Source organism: Bombus affinis, chromosome 9, assembly GCF_024516045.1.
Source record: "Bombus affinis isolate iyBomAffi1 chromosome 9, iyBomAffi1.2, whole genome shotgun sequence".
Classification (NCBI taxonomy): Eukaryota; Metazoa; Arthropoda; class Insecta; order Hymenoptera; family Apidae; genus Bombus; species Bombus affinis.
Genome location: NC_066352.1, coordinates 12,365,551 through 12,383,656, shown reverse-complemented (window position 1 = coordinate 12,383,656; position 18,106 = coordinate 12,365,551). Strand labels below are relative to the sequence as shown.

The window sequence follows — 18,106 nt, the reverse complement described above, 5'->3', positions numbered from 1 at the left end:
TTTCTCTACTCTTCCTGCGACTGCATAGAATCGCTGCAGGAAATTATAACAATCTAGTAGTTTTCTTCGAAAGATTATCTCGCGACGTATCGTCGTCAGCCTCAAAATAAAACTAACAGATAAGACAGTGCGTACGTATTTCTGTAGTTTTAAGCGCGCAATTTCAATTCCAACGACTATATCTGTCGACCAAGAGGCAGAATAAAGAACGCCTCGGCAAACTGAAAGAATTTGAGGAAAATTGCGCGAACAGCCGATGGAATTCTTATCATCGCGCTTCGCTCGCAGCACTCCAAAGCCTCGATTATGTAATTTCAATCAACGATACGCTATAAAAGTTTGTTTGCTCGATCGACAGGATGAAATCATGCGCGCAATTATGTTTTATTCATTCTCGGATTGACGTTGCTCTGTAAAAGGATTCGCGTCTCAAACGCGTGCTTTACCATTTCGATCAGAATCGGCGAACGTCGAACATCCAATTACCGTGCAGTCTCGTTGAATTTTAAATTTGTATAATTAACTTTTGCGAATAAATTACTTTCTTATCTAACGATAAGTATCGTTGTTCGAAAAGAAGTCACATAGATACGAATCTTGCAGTAAACGTATGCTTCCAGTAGTAGAAATAATCGATGTGCATGTTATTTGATTTTTTTCGTTAATAAAAATTGAAAAACAAAGAGGATGATTGCTGTGTACGCGTAAAGTAGACATTTACGTCTCCTTCTTTTTTTTTTTTTTTTTTTAACATAACTTTTGGTACCAAAAACTTTATCTGCGAGAGAGTGCTGTTTCAAAATGTTTAACATATACGTAATAACAATAATAATATGTAACATGTACATAAAAAATTATTAGGAGCGTTGGAGAACCTACGTGAACCACTGCACATAAACCTCGCGTATATCGTTTCACTGTTTCATTCTTAATATATGTTAAACGATAGCAATTCGTCTTTTACACGATTCCCGCTTATCTTTAGCCTTATCAACAATATCTGCAAGTGTTTATCCGCAATTAATAGGTTCACCGTTTCTCATTGAAGAGTATGCACGGTTACGCTGCTGCAGAATCTTTATTTACCGTTCCAGGAATAACTTCTACGGTATATTATTCCGTACAAATCTAGAATTAGTCACGCGTTCGTGGCATCGAAAAGTTGCACTTTCGTTCGCCTCCGCTAATTTCAAAGGTGTTTTAATTGCAGTACGATATACGTACCGCTCGTAAAATGTCCAGATACTTTGATCGATTTCCAGCGACTGTAACTGAATTTGACCAAGATTGCACACGAAACGCGTAAGAGACAAACCCGTGCAAATAAGATTGCTTCGCGATTGTTATCTCGGCGGAGATTGCGTGAATCGTACTCTGGAAATAGTACACACGTGCTCAATGCGCTGTACGTATCTATAACGCCAAGTAGAAAACGCGGAGTCTCTTTAGAAATTCAGATTCCTCTGGCTCTTTGTAAGGAGAGTCGTACTCGCATACGAGCAGCGATGAAAAGCAGAGAAGATAATTGCGCTAAGTTGTGCACAGAATGTTGCACGAAACGAGTTGCACGCTCCAAGTATGTAGTTGAGAACGATACGTAGCTGCGTGATGGTGGTGCTGTAGGTGTGGAATAATTGGATTTATTCGAATTTTCTAGGGATTATTTTTAAATGGATTAAAAGAATGCAGAATAGGCGAAGCATTTACGCGTACTTTCTATAATATTCTTGTTAAGAGTAGCTTAACTGCATTTCGTAATTTTCATGGTAATCGTTATCGTAAGAATTTATCGTAAGAAAAAGAAAGTTGATATCATCTAAAACTACAATTAGAATGTACTTGTCAAAATAATCAGATAATCGAATATTTCTATCTAAAGTGTTGATACTTCGAGAATCACGTGAAGATATGATCCTCGAAAATCATCGTTTCTTCGTTCTAGAATCGAACCTTTCTTTCTATAACATTTCTCCTTTCTAACATTTATTCTAACTTTATCGATTCGTCTAGGAAACACCTCGTTCAGCGACCCTAGTCTCGATCTATTTTTCCAAGATAAGATATTCCAATTTCGCAGTCATCCTCGGAAATCGTTATTTCTTCGTCGCTTATTTTGTGAAAATTTATCAAGTGGCCGCATATCATGTATATATGATACATCCATAAAGATTGGCTGTGATGTTCGAACACGGTTTCATGTTTTCGTACGATTGTCCAGCTTCGATTCCATCCGCAGGATACACTGGATACTAAATTTCGTACTAAGTTGAATTCGCGCGATCCGCAGGGCCCGTGCTCTTGATCCACGTCCTACAAAGTTCCCCTGATTCCAGCAAGTGCACGGCGACTAATATATCACGACCTTACGACGTATTCGCGCGGGTAGCCGTGCAAAAATTCAAGGAAAACCACGGTAAATGGATACGGGCGTCGTTCTTTCACGATGACATCTCGTTGCTGAGCGCGCAGCGGAGTTTCAGCCAAGTGAGAGAACGCCTTAAGACCACATGGATATCTCTTAACACTTTGACTTTGTATTTTTATTATTCAAAGCATACAATGGCAAAATAATAACAAATTGACGATGTAAGACAACATTCTTCTCCAATGGACAGTTTATCTTATTGGTGGTCACGGGTGACCACCGTAACGCTTTGGTAACAGTTGATAGCGACATATCATAACAAGGCTTCGTTTATTTCAACAAACCATTCGCATTCGTTATTTCGTCGCAAGAAAAACGTGCAGAATATATTGTTGAAACGTGTAGAAGATATTGGTAAACGGTATTTGCTTATTCTATATATAATAGTAAGGTATGTTCACGCTTCTAACTTCAATTATATGATTATAAAGCAGCATTTACGATTATTTTTTAAGGTGTGTTTATAATAATATTCGTAGATTACCCCTGAAAGATATGGATGCAAACACAGTGCACCGTTAGATGCAAGATTTGTTCTCATTTTTTTTTATCGATGTTCTAATGAAAATATTTAATTGTTCAATGGGACACATTTTATTTCAAAGTATCTTCTACTTATCGGTTATATTCAAAATGTCCTAACTGTCAATTTTCATTCAATTTTTACGATTGTAAGAAGTTCAAGCGCTCCGGTCACCAATGACCACCGTTGCGTCACAGGAGAAACCATGGCCGGTCGAAATGTTAACAAAGAAAAATTCTGTTTCGAGTAGGATACTAGGAGATTACCGGGCACGTGTGTTAGCCAGAAAGAAGAAAAATTGCCTAGTTCTGTTCCTGCACGCGTTGCTTAACCTTTGATTTGTAAGAGTAGGACTCAACGGGGTCACGGATGCCTCAGGATATATTCGTACTTTCGAATTTCAACCGCCTACGTGGACTACGCTCGTCTAATCTCTGATCTCTGCTTCGTCTTTTTGAACTTTGATACGCGATTGTTCCTCTCGAATCTACCCTTCCCCGGTATGGCGACGAGAGTTGCGTACGCGAATCCTTTAAATTACATTTGCATCGATAATTAAAAGATTCTCTCAAGAATTCAAATTATTCGCACAATTGGGAGATAATTTTATTTTATCTTGTGATTTTCATAGCATTCCTTTCTCTTTTGCTATCCAATATTCTCCGAAATGTACGATTATCCTTTGATACATTTAATTATATTATATTTAGCTTAGATCGAGTGTAAGGGACAGATGATATTTATTTTGAAAAATATAACAAAGGCGAAAATGTTCGGACATATCTAAATTAATGTTCCGTCGGTGTCTAACAAAATTGTACTTATTTGACGCTGATCTATTATATTTCTTTTTTAATAAAATTGTTCTAAGCTATGTTCCTTGTGCTTCGTTAACCGCACGATTATGTCAGAAAAGTAATTCGAAATGAATGAATCATCCAAGCAATGCCATTTAAAGAACATTTACTAGACACGTAACGCATCCAGCTAGTCAGATCGTAAGATAAAAGTTATCGCGTTTCCTCTGAAATATTTAGCTCAACGCTTTCCGATATAAGTATAAACGTTATACTGCTACTTTCGTTGTTTCGATCGAAAACGCATAAATCGCTATTTCTTTGGACGTTGAAAGAAACCTTGAGCTCCATTATCACCGAACGTCAAATACTGAGTCACTTCGTAAATGCCAGAACGATTTTTTTAAATAAACTGATCGATCTTCTCCGCGAGGATATCGACAAATGAATCCATACAGGAGGATCGTTGTTTCCCAATGACATATAGTTTATCATGGTAAAACACAAAATCTCATTTCCCGTGACTATAACAGAACGCCGTTTAATGGAACGAAATTTTTGTCAATGTCCCATTAACTGAACTTTTGCTGATCGAGTTCACTTATCTGAACGTGAACTCCTATTATGCGAAAAATCCTAAGTAGCAGGGGAAATTGATGAACTACACTATTTTACAAACTCCAATTATACAAACCGTTCCACTGTAATTTAGCAAAAGAAATCGAGCTTCTCTGTCTATCTGGTTTACGACATTTTCGATACACTTTTCTGGATCGGTTTGAACGAAAGAATAAAAATCCTACGTGGACCCTGTCAAAAGAAACTTAACAAAAATATTCGGACTCTCCATTCGCTCGATACTTACAAAATTTTCGATATAGTATTTTCAAGTCACCCGATATATTTTGCACGAGCAATCCGACAAAAAGAATCGACATAGCTCGCCGACCCAATTTACCGATCGTTTGAATGGACCGAAGACCGGAGGAGCAGAACAAAGTAAAGCGAGAATGATGAATGAAATTCTTTTAGTGTCTGACAGACACTTACGGTAAATTAAGAGCAATTATGCGAGCACCGGTATACTTTAATGAGCGTTGCCAGAAAGCAGAGGAGAAGCAAACCAACGGGACAAGGGTATAAAGATTAGCTCTCTGCCTCGACGGCTAACAGTGGGCGGGGTGAAGTGAATCACAAAAGTGAATGACACGATCATCGAGGAAGGTTAATTTTACTCGCTCTAGTGTAGGATTGACTCGTGGAAGAACTTCAGTACCGGCAAGAATTCCATATTTTTTATTCGAGTTTGATCGTTCGTAACGTTCATTAACTCTTCGCATCTAATTCCTAGCTCTCTGTAATCTATCCAACTACTTATGATGTTTCAAGTATTCAAATATATACGCAGATGATGGAACAAGTAACTTCTAAGTGACACAGGATGTCATGGAAAATTAATAGCTGCAATACCGTTGCTTGCAAGGTGATTTGGATAAAAAATTCTTGCATACACAAATGTTAAATGATTACACCTATTACGTAGGTAGCTTGCGATAATCATAGGCTCAAACCGTAATTCGCGTAACCGTTTACATTCTAAAAAGAAACACGAGAATGGTAAAAGAGCGAGGGAAAAACATACGATTATATTGAGAAATATTATGATCTTCGCTTGTAAATTCTGCTATTAAATTTTCCTTTTTTTATTTTTTTCTTTTTTTATTTTTTTTTTTTTTTTTGTTACTTGTTAGCATTTTCTTATTTATTATTCACGTCTATTATTAATACCACTGTATTACTCCGAGTTATATCTATTTACGTAAATATATTGTTTTACGCTAAAAGAGCCATACACGCTATTTAAAAAGAAATTATAAAATTACTCGACACGTACGTTCTTTCGTTAGAAGAACTCCGCGGTAGGTTGACTTCTTGATAAATCAATACTTTCAACGGAAGAAGCATTCTTCTACTTCTCATCTCTCTTACTTATAGACGTCGATTATTGCCTCTTCGCGTCGTCATCCTTTTTCTCTTGCTTATTTTACTCTAAGATTAATTGTCCAAGAAATTTACGAAAAAAATTTTCATAGATAATTGACGGTTGAAGCAAGGGAAGTTAAAAGTTGAAAATCTCGTCGTCGAGATGTCTAACGAATTGTTTCTTCGTTACTCGCATAGAAGAAATTAAATAGACACTTTTCAGACGATCTTATAAATTTTAATCCAAATACAAGTGGACAACAAATATTGTTTGGAAATAATATTACATAATAGCGTATTTAACATGAACTAACGTAATCGATCAAACAAGGCGACCAGCTAGTTATAAAAAAGGGAGTAGGCAAAGTCCAACTACAATCAAGGAAACTAGGACCGTCCTAGTTACGACTAGTCGTGGAAACATGACTGAAAGAAACGGTACCGCAAGACAACAAGCTCTTTGTCCTTCGACGTGAGAGCGCGAGGCTTCCGTTTCCACCGTCAACCTCTAAAATCCTACAATTTGCATACTTACTCCCTTTATACGCATTTATTCGCAACTCAACGCTTGTCTGACAAAAGTATGGCTTCGAAAATCTGCTATGCCCTTCCGTTCAATGACGTCCTTCGTCTTCGTCTTCATTCCAATCGTACCTTTGTACCGTTAAAATATTTGCTTTCGAGAGAAATATGACGATCCGTGGAACGCTTTCGTCTGGCTTTGAAACATTCTTTAGCACATGATATATCTGATACAAACATTCGCTGCCAAAGTATTCGACAGTCTCAGATATACGGAACTCCTTGTTAAGCTTCGTCGATGTAGGCAACCACCGGCAATTCTCTTCTTTGTCTTTTTCTGAAGAATCTCATCAGCGCAGAGTTTTCACCTTCGCCTTGACTCGAAGGAAAAAGCTGCACGACCTTCTGCCCGGTCAAAGAGACTCTCGCAACCGCTTGTAAATTCGTTTCCTAGAGCAAGTGGATGATTAATATAACGGTCGTAACACAGTTGTCAGCCGATCGAACAAAAAGAGGCTCCTCCAGACACTTTAACAATTTCGCGAAGGAGTCTCCTTCTTTTTTAACTCCGAAGCGGCCGCATTCCGAGACACGAGACTAAGACACGAGACGATCGTACAAATGACAATAGTCTCCGCTATAATTTTTACGATTAGAAACATTCGTATTTCTCTTGCTTCTTATATTACTCTGAAATCTTTAATGAGTAACGTAATGATATAATCGCGCGGACTTAGTTCAGATTTAGAAAAAAATAAGCTAAAAGAAATAGTACATTCGACGCTACCGACGCGTATAACACATCGACTCAATTATTTTAGACTTGCATTCTAAATAACGCTGCTGAGGCAATTTTTGTGTTTCGACAGGAAGACGTTAAGAAAAGAAGACTAAGACTAAGAGCAAATAAGCGGTACGTTGACAAATATTATTAATTGAAACAAAGATCTTTCGAACGAAGAGAAACACGGGATGAGACGTAGAGAAATCTCATTCATAACGAGACACGTTTCAAAAGTTCTCAGTGATGTCAGAAAAATTATACGTAATAACTCAGCAGTATTTCTAGAAGTTACCTTGGAACGTAATTGTCTCGTTAGTCACGAAAGAATTAAAGGTACGTACCTTTGTCGCAGTAAAAAATAAAAGATCGTTTTCAAGAATTTACTTAAAACAGAGAAAAGCTACTTATACGTAGTAAATATCTTTTTATTGAAAAAAAGAAAAGATATATTCCCGCTTCGTACTCCATCAGATCGAGTAATCAAGTGGAAGAAAAAGGTCGATTCGTTTTGAACCTCATAAACGTATTCCACTTAACACCGTATTATTCGTTTCGTAATATTCGCAGAGTTTATAATCGGTTCTCTGTCCGTAATAATAGATACACACTCGAGGCACATCCACCAGGTGCGTACCTGTCTGGGTACACCATTCGATATCGTGCACAAAAGAGCACGATATAGACCCAAACGCCGCAACGCTGAAGGTAAGATGAACTTACCACTCGCCACGAACACAGCCAGGCTATTGATTTTCCAGCGGAGTCACCGTGGCGCCAATGTTTACGATATATATTATATACCGGGTGTTCCAACGTGAATAACCGTTTGTAACATTCTCAAGCCTATCGCGAAATTTGATTACCTAATTTTCACATTAAGAAGAATCTGTAGAGTGCTAAGACGTGCTAAGGCGTGAAACCAAAACGAGAAATCATGCGTACGGATAAGATCTTTTTCGTATTTTCGTGTCTACGCTACAGATATCTTTCAACGTTAGAAAAATATAATTGGGTGGAAGAAGACCGAAAGACTGCGGTTGTAGAGTTACACGCTAGAACCACTGTAGTGTGTGTGACTATATAAAATCATCGTATTTGTTATGGCTTTCGCGTATTAATTAACCAAATGCAAGTATTCTCTTATCCTTTATTTTAATAACACTCTCATATGACTACGAATTAATAACGTCACGAGAATAAGAAATGGAATGAAGTTTTAATTAATTCTTCCTCTTTAGTCTCTTTAACCGCGACGCGAGCGAATATGGTGCATTGTTATCGACACAAAAATCTCCTTTAACGAGTCCTACCTCAAGTAGAACAGAATAGGATAACAAAAATTTCCAGCGCAAGTATCTTTCAAAATCATAGAATGCGACAAGGATCATCCCAAATTGTAACGAAGAGTAACTCGCTCCGATATATTCAAGAATTAATTACAATCTGACACTTTCTCGCGCGTCTATCGATGACGATAATCTTTCTAATCTTCCTAAGTAGAAAAAGGAAAGCTCGATTACAAAGACCGCATAGACATTGACAGAGGCATTAGCTCCTAACTCGTATTTGCAACATATCTACGATTCTAATCGATCAGTTGATTAGCTCAAGAGTGTGATCGATGGTTACTCCATAGATGAAAGTTCGGCAATACTTAAATGTCAGACGAAAATAGCTGTAACATAATTGGGAAGTATGAGATGAAATGAGAAATGGTTAGGGACTTTGATCGACCATTTTTTGCATAACCACGCGGTACATTTAGTATGTATATCCTGCTTGTACCTGCGTACAACTATCCCAGAGAGGTACTACCCGGCAAGTACTACTACGATACACTCGAGCGAACGTAAAGGACTTGGTTATTATTTTGAACCGCGTCAACTTGGCTCGAAATAATACCACTTCCTTTAGCCGGTTCAAAGGCAATAACAAGATATCTCGACGACTTTCAACCTTTCCCATTTCATGGCGCGTACGAACTAATTACATACATAAAATTAAATACATAAAATTCTACGGTACATCAAAAAGTACATTATATTTGGTTGAAGACGGAGCGTTCACGCCGGACAGCTACCGTTGTTTTTATTCGAGCCGCTTACTTGCCAAATTGGTAAACACCAGAAAACGAAAAGTAGAGAAAATCGACGACGGTACGTCTAATTATCGGTATCTCGTGCATCCCACCGATTTCGATGATTTTTTAACACCCTGTAGAAATCGATATTTCGAACAACTCTTTCCCATACGTATAACCATCGCTCGGCCATAGTTTCCCAGATATAGGCAAAGCTGTCGATACCACTACAGTGAACGCTGCCTGTATAATTCGTAATTATACGGACTCGTGTCCGTGACAGCGTTTGCCCTGGTATTAGTTGGCCGCCGTCTGGTAAAGCGACATTTAACCCAAACCTACATAAACTACAAACAAAAGATAAACATTAGGTACGAGTTAGATATTATTTTATCTGGCCGCTAATATTAGCGCACACGCTGTCACGGCCGTACGTACAATTATATACGCAATTCTATATTCTGTATTACGCGTAGAATTCACTGTGACGGTAGCGATAGTTTATCGCGAGTATCAACTAAGGTAGAGTGACGATCATATATATACAAACAAGTTGTTCAGAATCGCATCGCCGACAACATGTATAATAATCATCGAAACCGGTAAGATGAATGAAACATTGATAATTATCAAAGTATGTAAGACAGGCGTTAATAAAGCGCTTTGGCATTAAGTTTTTCAAGTCACGACCTCCGTGGAATTAATCTCTGTGCTTCTGGATTATTTGCCACGCGATTACACAGTAAGTGGGATAACTGAGGTATAACGAATACAGAGGGACAATGAACGATGAAAATCGAGGTGGCTGGGGGGCGACCTGATTTCCACTGTCCCCGGCTACAGCGGAGGCCGTCAACAATGCGACTTTATTCGACTCGGAAGAGGGGTCCATTGGTTAATGAGGTTAAGAGCGAGACTAGACGATGCGATGAGTCGAATACAGAGTAGACCAAGTATAGTAGCCTCCGTAATATAGTAAAGTTGTAAAATCGATACCCGGTGTTTGAGCAAAAAAAATTAGCTTTGCCATGTTGTTCGAATTATCTTTGATCAAATCGTATTTTCCTATCGTTGAATAATTTCTTAAATTCGAGGGAAATGTCGAGGTAATTTCCTAACTTTCAGGATTAATAGTAGCGGTAACGATTTCATTTTCGCTCGGATTTTCTCAAAATATTAAAACTACTCTTCGTTCGGTTGAAATTAATATAAGATTGAAATACATTGATATTCGAGGACCCTGAGAAAAAACGGACCGCAACTTTTGTCACGTTCGGTTCATATCGAAAAGAATAGAGCGCTATAATAGGCCTGGGTATGACAGCATCGTTTAACACTCCAATTCGCAACTTCATTATATCATAGTAACTGTTCGTACTCGACCACGAGATATTTCAACGTGTAGAGTTAATATTCGTAAAAATTGGAGGTCTCTGGTTTGCGTATATTTAAATGTACGAGCGTACGTGTATTAAACGTATCTATGCTTCGATTTATCCAATCCTTAAGCTTGAAACTTCGATATGGTGAAAATGGAAAAATGGTGAAAATATTCACAGCCGTGGTCTGTTTTCGTTCCTTTTTTCGCTACCGAATTGCGTGCCACAGAATCCAATATTGGACCAGTGAAACTATTTTCAGCGATCCGGAAACTCCGATACCTAAACTGGGTGAATCGAATACTGAGAAAGGTCGTGTTGATTAATTCGTCCTAGATTCTATCAAATCATTAATGCAAGTAAATATTCAAAGATATTTCTTCTCTAAAGATGAATTAATAAGTAAAAACTGTTACCTTGTACATTGTCCTGACTGTACAGAATAAAAATTACTTCGATAAACATTATTCGGTGCGAGGATCAAATAACTTTCGTGTACAGATGTTTCTTCAACTCCCATGTTTGCAAAATTATTAGATAAGAGTCTTTGTTGCCTGCCATATAACTCAAAGTGTTCGAATACTCGTGCCAGCATCTATTTATTTCAACTCATGTATCAAATATTTTACCTTGTCCCTAACAATTTCACCGCAGCAATTTCACATCGGATCTTCGAGTTGCGTTTAACGATTCGCGTGGATCAGACGACGAGCCTGATGCAAAGTGTCCATGTGCATGGTATCTTCTGGTGGGTCCGATTATCGTCGCGCTCGGATCTGAAATTCCTTGGCAGCTGGCGTGCTTTCCTATTTATCGAGGATGACTCGGCGTGCAGCATCGAAAGGTCAAAAACCTGCAACTTGTAGGGATTCAGAAAAGCAGATTCGATCCTCGCGCCCGTCTGCGTACAAGCAAGCTCGAGAGATCAATAAATACAGTTATACCGACTGTTCCGTGCAAACGATCTCACAGTAAAAATAAACATCTTCGCTGTATGATGCGCTATTTACAAAAACGCTTCAGCTATTCGGTACCCTTAACTACCGCTATTATATTCTTAGACGTGCTGAAATTTTCGAGTCGTTCTTGTCAAAAATTATTTATTCGTAAATTAATTTAACAACTCGTTCCCTTACTCGTGGCCGGCCACGTATTTTCGGCGGATGAGAAAATAAATCGAACGATGCACGAAGGCCGAAAAGATGCCTCGATTAAGGCTATGGAAGCTGGTGCATAGAGCACGACTAGTAGTCCACCGCTGTGGACGAAACTACGTCACGTCCGCATTTACGTTAATCCGCTGTCGGCCGACTTGGTTACCTCCGTCATTTACTCGAACGCCGTGTTACAACGCATCGTTTACCACTTAAAGCTGCGGCCGAAAATTTGCACGTCGGACTCAAGCACGTCGCTTTCGGCTAGCAAACATTAAAAAGCGAAATTCATCGAGCTCGAGAAACTTGAGAAACTAGAGAGAACGTGGAATGCGTTTGTATCGGATAGCTTAGAAATAACTTTTTAATTAGGATCGTACGTGCAATAGATTACAGAAGTTTCGTTGAGTAGGAAATATTTATAATATATAAATATTAATATTACATATATTGTGGTTAGATCGATGATCGGTTGACGTATAACTTGGAAATATCTTAATTTAAGAAATAAGACAGTCAGGATGGATTGCGAGAGAAGATTCTTTCGAACTGTGAATAATTTAGACAAATAATACGATAGTGCGTCTAATTCTCATTTCCTAACTTTGTTTTCTCTCGTGTCAAAACGCTAGATCCGTTCGAACGAGACTATAAATAGTTTAGCGGCGAAATTCGTCGATAAAAGAATAGCTAATGAAACGAAGAACAACTTTCGAAATAGATCGACGTCTTCGTTTAATTCTGTCCCTGCAAAATGAAAAATCCTGCTGCTTATAAATACACTGGCCGTGATTCATCGCTAGAACGATGCGACGAATCGAAAGAACAACGAAATAGAGAAAATATCGTAGGTTCGATGATATGTAGCTACTGTAGATAAAGGCGCGCGATTCCAGAAGAAGAAGTGGAAATATCTTTTGCCGATCGTCGTGCCAGAAAGCGATGTTTCCAGTTACAAAAACTTCCCGGTCGTTTTACACCCGTTTCAATTAAGAAATTGAACATCGGTTAATTAGCCGATCGCGCGATAAAAACTTCAAAGTAGCTGGATCGGCGACGCATCTCGAGAACTAGTTTCTTTGCCGATAACGAAAAACAAGAACAATAAGAGAGTGGGGACGTTGTCGAGCACACAATTGCGTTAAAGATCCAGTTAATATTTGTCTATAATATTACGTAATTCACGATCTATATTATACGATTATTTTTGCCAAGATATTACAATATTGTTTATCGTAAGCTCCATACAAAAATGTTACATAATTTAGAATATTTTAATTTATAATATTTATAATATTACATAATTTACGATCTATATTATACGATTATTTTTGCCAAGATATCACAATATCGTTTATAGTAGGCTCCATACAAAAATGTTATAGAAAGATAAATAAACATACATTAAATAATAAAAATAGCAATTTAGGAAATAGTGAAAAAATAAATAAAAGGATAAAGGTAAAAGACAAGAAGATTAATTTAAGATACAACGAAAAAACTACGAATATGTAACTACGTAAATAGAGAAGAAAAACGTAATTAATTTCTAGAATTATTTAATTAGAGATTCTGTGCCAATTTACCATCTACGAACCCACATCATGCGATTAAAAAAACGATTACGTTATACGGCTTTACTTTTTCGAAAAAATTAATTCTATTTACTATAACAGTCGATAAAATTTCAACATTCTATTACAATACACAATGAAAATGTAAATCAACTGAATACGCTAAGCATAAAAAGAGTGAATTTACGGCATTTTAAAAGAGGAAAAAGAAAAAATCAACGACGCAATCCTGTTGCTCGGATATTGCAGATGTTATCGAATTTAAATAAATTTCGTGCCCATTGCTGTTTTACGAGCTTTCTACGAAACCTATTCAAAGAAACGAACCGTGTAATTTAAGAATCACCTCAAGATAATAAGTATGCTTTAACGTTGATGAATAATACATGAAACAAAGGATTACAAAATATTTTATACTTCTTGCGCGCTATATGATTTCCTACTGACCTATACGTAACATAATATAATACATATGATATATGTAATGTAAATATCCACTCTGTACCAGTAAGTGGCACAAGAAACTCGGGAATTTGGAATATTCCATTCATGAACTATCTCCATCTCGTCGTGTACAGTTATTTTCCTGCGTGAGAAAATACGAATTGCATAACAGTGAAGCGATCTTAAAATCTTAACTACAAATGAAACTAGATAATTAATCAGATAAAAGTTAAAGACGAAACACTGGAAAGTCCTCAAAACGTACGAATTTATTTTATTTTATGTTATTTTTATTAATGATAATCAAATCGAGTTCACGTATAATTTCGCAATTTCTATTGCGAAACGGTAAAACATAAAAATTTAATTATGTCGCGCATTGCCTTTAAAAACAATTCGACTTTCTGACAAATATTTCTTAAGATTTTAAGTTCCTGGCAAAATTTCTCCTCAGGAGAAAAAAGAAAAATATAAACATTCTGAGTTTGCAGGGTCTGGAAATCCCAGAAAATTGGACAGTTTCGCGAATCTAAAAATTCAACTTCGATCCATCGTTAAATAATGATATGATCGTAATTATACAAGGAATTAGGTAATACGTCTATAGAAAGGTACACGCTAAAAGGAAGCTGGAAAATTGATGAGCGCGGTGCAATGTCCTTAGTACATGTATATGTATATGTTCCCGCACTTATTAAATGTTACGCCGCAATATCGTTTCCCTATGGCGCATAATAAACGTATGGATACGCCAATCAGGGCAGAAAAGTTGAAAACGTCCCTTGGGTATTTTTAGAAGGAAGCAATGTAATCTGTCCTCCAGGAACACGACAATGTAACATGCCTATAGTATCTGCAAATATGTTTATCTTAGTATCTAAAAATAATATTTATATTTAAATTGACGATAAAAACGAATTTACACTGTTCGTCTACAGCGAAGCAGTATAAATTTGGCCTAACTGAATTTAACAAATTTTTAACAATTTTCCGAAGCAGTACCATTAAATTTGCATCGTTTATTAATAGAATTCATATTCGACAATTAACCCGGTGTTTAAACTAGATTTATCTAGTAAGAAGTAACATTAGTAATTTATAACTTTTAATTTATAAAATTTCACTAATAATATCAATTCAATTGTGCAAGAGTATCTAGTGTTGATCATAAATAACCATATTCACAAGTACATATATACTATATCGACTGATGACATCATGCACTAACATAATTTACATACAACTTCTTTGAAAATGCATCAATGTTCGCTTTTGAACCATCACATTTAAGAGACACCCATTAAAACTAACGACTATTTCATGAGTAAATGCCAATGATCACAACGCCCTAAATTCCCTAAATTCTGCAGAGCAATGAACGAATGAAAACATGGTTAAGCAATTATCAACGACTACGATGATTACCAATGACTTTGTCAAGAGATCAGTCTTAATGCAAGGTAAAAATTTTCTAAGAACCACTAGCACAAAATGTTTACACTGCGTCAAACAATTACCGGATCACGTTACCAAGTACGAGAACTGTAGCAAATACCGGAAACGGGAGAATGATGTACATATACACTATCCTAAACTATAATAATGTAATATTATATATATAATATGTACAATATCTTTAACATATTCATAAAAATTTCTAATATATTTAGTCGTTAGACTGATTCATAAGAAGATATCCATAAGTGGTGTATAGTATGTATGATCACTTAAAGATTTATTTCACAAAATTCTGTCAACAAAATATATCGAATTTTGTATAAATTTATTTATAATAATAAGATAAGTATCAATCTCTGTGCAGTTATATATCATTTGCGCAACGTAACGTTTTGACGCACGAGCATTGTTCCGGTTTGAATGAAACAGGCAGATGTCGCCGAAAACGTAATCCGGAAGAAGCGATCGGCACGACACTAATTTATTAATTTATGCCGAAGACGCGCACACGCCCAAGCCCGGCAACGGTGACGTAACTGTAAACACAACACTACAGAGAACCAACAGCTATTACTAAATCAAAAATTAGATTTATCAAACAATTATTACCATTATTTCCAATATTTTATGTAATATATAATCTTTTGTAGATGTTAACTTATCATTTATAATTGTGAAAACGTTTTAACTGCAGGTTAAGAGTTTCGAGATATTCGATTCGAGATATGTATCGACTATACCAGTCTCGAATGTCATAAACATAAAAACAGTATGTATAGATATATGCAGTTAGAATCGATACAATAATTTCTTGTTCTAATATTTCGCCGTGTACAAATTTATTATAATATTTTACGAACGATTGGAAGGTTTTTGACAATGACTCAGCACCGAATTCGGTATCATGACGAAATCATTTATACCGAACGAACTGGCAATTTATAACAACGTCACCAATTAAATAACTATGCCGCGTGATTGGATCATTTTTATTAATGTTGGTACGAGTTCCTGGTAAATATAAATAAAAATTATTCACCGGTATCTATATCACAGTTATGGATATTTTTGAATTTTATACGTCCACACTTTTCGCACGCATGACATTTTCCAAAAGTTATTTTGAAACGAAGTATAAACACGATCGTCGTCAAATGTCCATTTTACTGTGTTATCAAGATAAAACAGCCCCGAATACGCACTTCTAAATGATTAGATTATCTTCGGTTAACTTTTCCAAGGAATTATTTTCCAACGTAGAATACAATGACGAACCATAAGAACTACAAAGCGTAAAATTCATTCGAACGTGTATCTTTAAAATCTTGAATATTTCGCGTTACTTATTTGCAAAACACTGCGCGTATATTTTTTAGGTCAGCGATGAAAACGGCGTTCGATTTTATATACGGCTAACAAGTAGTCTGATATTCCGGCGAACGATGGTACAATGCTTGACAGATTTTCAGTGGAGAGCAAAATTAGGTCACCGACAGATAGGGCGTCTTGACAGGTGAACAAAACCATTCAGGGGACACCGTGTAGCGGAAATTAAAGACGCTACAAATGCGAACCCGAAAGCACAATGATCTTACTTCAAAAGAAATAACGGGTATTCATGGTATTAGCAGAAATATTCGTCGTACAGTCAAGCGAATTGTTCCTAGAACTACCATAATAATTCAAATGACCAACCCATCATTTTTCATAGAAATTTAGATTGATAATGATGCATTTTTAAGGAATTTTCTATGATTTGTTATAAGATACATAGATAATCTTACTTCTTCTTACATTATGTATCTTTCATTTTCATTTCTTTGATAAAAGTTTGTATCTTAATTGCATACAGTTTTAGAGCTATACATAAAAGTAAGAAGATTACGAATGCTCTTACATCTGGGAGGTGAAACGAAATAGCTTATTTAATAGCACAGTGGGCACAGGTTCGTTATTACTAGAATCAATGCAGCACTTGACCGAAGAAATTGTAAAAAGTGAAGCGATTGCGATAAATGACAAACGATCTCACGTACCATTGGAATATGAGTGTCGTTCGAGCGCTGTCAAAAGATACGTGTAACGAAATGGTGTGTAACGATTCAAAAGTAAGGAGAAATCGGGGAAGCTAAGGCGGCACACGCCATTTTTATCTGTAAAGTCCGAGCCGTCACGAGACAGCCGATCGTAAAACTTGATCGCTTTCGTGTTTTCGAACTGAAACCAGAGGAAATGGTGTACATACCTTCTCGTGAGGATACCCTGCGACAACGTTTTATCCCAGTACTCGCATAAAAACCTGCCGATGTACACCAAAAACCACCGATAACGATCCACACAAATCCATCCACACACTCGACCGGCGCGCAACTGACTGAGCGCATACGGCGTCGACCTACGCCAGCGTAGCTAGTCCCAGTTCTCATCCACCAATAAGAAGCACGCGTAACATTATGAATGTCTGCAGCAAACCGATGTATAATTTTCGTAGGATGATATTTTTAACGATAAAGAAATGAAAATGAAAGGTACAATGTAACGGAAAAATAAAATTATCCATGTACTTCATAACAAATCATAGAAAATCCCCCCGAAATATACCATTTTGAATCTATAGAATTTTTATGAAAAATTACGAATTATTCATTTGGATTGTTCTGGTAGTTGTAGGAACAATTGGAATTAATTTTTGAAACATTCGTTTAATTATCGGCTAACAGTGTTACATCGGAATGAATATTGTAAATCATTTTCAAAAATGCTAAAGATGTACATTTTTTTTTTTTTTATTATTATTATTAATATAAGTGTATTGATCATTTAGTTATGGAATAAATAAATAATCGTTTTCCTTGTGCATTGTCTTTTTCTTACCTATTGTTTTTGAATAACATACATTTTATAACCAATAGAACACTTGTTAAATAATTGTTTTGGAAACAAATTTACTTCTTATAATTATAATATATATGTAATTATAATT

At 36.5% G+C, this 18,106-nt stretch overlaps 1 protein-coding gene across 8 annotated transcripts in view; it reads right to left on the bottom strand.

Moving 5' to 3' along the window:
• LOC126920647 (spectrin beta chain) overlaps positions 1–17,519 on the bottom strand; it is a 38,961-nt gene extending 21,442 nt beyond the window's left edge. For 7 of the 8 annotated variants that reach the window (XM_050731304.1, XM_050731309.1, XM_050731308.1 and 4 more), the window contains exon 1: positions 17,369–17,519. The gene's annotated coding sequence lies outside the window, so the exon portion shown is untranslated. Of the gene's footprint in view, positions 1–11,122; positions 11,347–17,368 lie in introns of all 8 variants that reach the window. The other variant, XM_050731305.1, reaches the window with a different exon arrangement.
• Between the last annotated feature and the right edge of the window lie 587 nt (positions 17,520–18,106).